The following is a 2603-nucleotide window of genomic DNA, read 5'->3' as shown; positions in this document are numbered from 1 at the left end:
AAAAGTGAAAATTGAAAGTGAAGTCGCTCAGTCGTGTCCGACTCAGCAACCCCATGGACTGCAGCCCAACAGGCTCCTCCATCCATGGGATTTTCCAGGCAAGAGTACTGGAGTGGGGTGCCATTGCCTTCTCCATACAATGTTGTATTAGGTTCAGATGTACCATAAAGTAAGTCAGTTATACACACACACACACACAAACACACACACACACATATTCTTTTCAGATTATTCTCTACTATGGTTTATTAAAAAGTATTGAGTGTAGTTCCCTGTGTTATACAATAGATCCTTGTTGGTTATCTATTTTAAATATAGTGGTGTGTATATATTATAGTTTGTATTGAATTTTAAAGTTGAAGGGAATTTTAAAACATATCTAACCCTGCTCCATTATTTTACAGATGAGAAAAGGGAAACAAGGGGTTAATCGACTTGCTTTGAGCTATAGCATCATCATAATCATCATTATCATTATCATCATCAAAATAGTTTACACACATAGCTTGCACATTTACTATGTTTCTGGCATATTCTAAGTGTTTAATACGTATTGGCTTGACAGATGGCTCAGTGGTAAAGAATCCACCTGCAAAGCAGGAGACGTGGGTTCGATTCCTGGGTCTGGAAGATCCCCTGGAGGAGGAAATGGCAACTCACTCCAGTATTCTTGACTGGAGAATCCCATGGACAGAGGAGCCTGGAGGGCTACAGTCCATAGGGTTGCAAAGAGTCAGACATGACTGGGTGACTGAGCACGCATGCATGGCTGGTTTAACCCTCACAACAAACCTATGTGGTAATGGAGGCTCAGGGAGATTTAGTAACTTGCCAATATCTTGAGGTTATAAGCAATGGACCTGGGATTTGTACCCAGCAAGACTGGCTCCTGAATTGGTACTTTCTTTTTAGGCACGGCTTCTCCAGGCCATAAAACTAGCAAGTGACAGAACAAAGTGTCAATGATACTAATGATTGGACTTTCTAGTGGTAGGCTGTAAGATGTCCTTGTTATATCCTTTTCAATATTGTTATCCATGAGTTGTATAAAATATGGAAAGCAGTTCATCAGATCTTCAGAAGTCATTATATGGGGAGAGGATTAAAAAATACACTGGACAAAGGAAGCAGGATCTCAAAAATTCTGGGATGATGAATTTAAACATTTTCATTTCAGAGGAACATAGGAAGATACTGCTTATTGATTCTCAAATCAATTGCCCAAGAATGGAATGGGGGATGTGCATAAAATACAACTTGGGGGGGGGATTTATCAATTCCTACATGAATAAGCATGTGAGGCTGCCCAGAGCTAATGCAATTTAGCAAATGATATTCCATGTATGTTTCTCACTGGTCACGTCCATGTGGGTCTCAGCTGATGTTCTGAGACCGGAGGCCTGCTAGGGGAGCTCTGGGCAACAAGACTCTTCACAGTGCTGGCCTGATCTTTCTTCCTCCTTTCTGACCTGCTTTTGCTCTGACCCTCCCTCTTGGCCTCCTCCCCTCTTGCCATCACGATTCTGTTCCTGCCTCTAGCCTTTTATTCTTAGCTTTTGTTCTGGGCTCTCCTACCATGTGAACCTTGCTTTTTATTTCCCCACCATGGGACTCTGATTTGACTGCCTCTGTGGCTGTCTACGTGCAGTGCTGCATCTGAAGAAAACCCTTAGAGCTCAGATTATGACCCTGACCTCTGGTGGGTGTGCTGAGAGCACCCCCATTGCCCTCCCAATACATGCACCACGAGGAGAAGATTTGGACCATATATGGAGTATTGCATCCAAGTCTGGCTGACCCCTTTCCCTACCATAAGGGTATCTATGTAAATTGAAGTACATTCATAGAAAAAGGATAGATTGTGAATAGACTTGAACAGTTGGTGATATGTGAAATGAATAAAAGACAAGAATGCCTAGAGAATGTAGATTATGGCCTTGGGAGATTTATCTCTGAATTTGCAGATGATCCTATTGTGAAAGACCCCACAGGCTTCTCCTGTGTGGCTCCAGGGAGTAGCCTAGAACCTGTGGGCAGAAGCAGTGGGGAGGAGACAGATTTTATTCTTTTTTTTTATTTTTTATTTTTTTCTGCTTCTGCATGATAAAGTAAGATTTTATTTGACTCAGCCATCCTGGATACCATAAGAAAAATTACAGAAAATAGACCATAAAAATTATCCATCTGAGTGAAAAAAGTGATTGAAAAAAATGCAAAATTTCAGGGATATGTGGGGGGGACATTTATAAATGGTTTCAGTTCAGTTCAGTTCAGTCGCTCAGTCATGTCCGACTCTTTGCAACCCCATGAATCGCAGCATGCTAGGCCTCCCTGTCCATCACCATCTCCTGGAGTTCACTCAAACTCACGTCCATCGAGTCGGTGATGCCATCCAGCCATCTCATCCTCTGTCGTCCCCTTCTCCTCCTGCCCCCAATCCCTCCCAGCATCAGAGTCTTTTCCAATGAGTCAACTCTTTGTACAAGGTGGCCAAAGTACTGGAGTTTCAGCTTTAGCATCATTCCTTCCAAAGAATACCTAGGGCTGATCTCCTTTAGAATGGACTGGTTGGATCTCCTTGCAGTCCAAGGGACTCTCAAGAG

Source organism: Bison bison, unplaced genomic scaffold, assembly GCF_000754665.1.
Source record: "Bison bison bison isolate TAMUID 2011002044 unplaced genomic scaffold, Bison_UMD1.0 scf7180017864305, whole genome shotgun sequence".
NCBI lineage: Eukaryota > Metazoa > Chordata > Mammalia > Artiodactyla > Bovidae > Bison > Bison bison.
Note: the sequence above shows the minus strand (reverse complement) of the source record.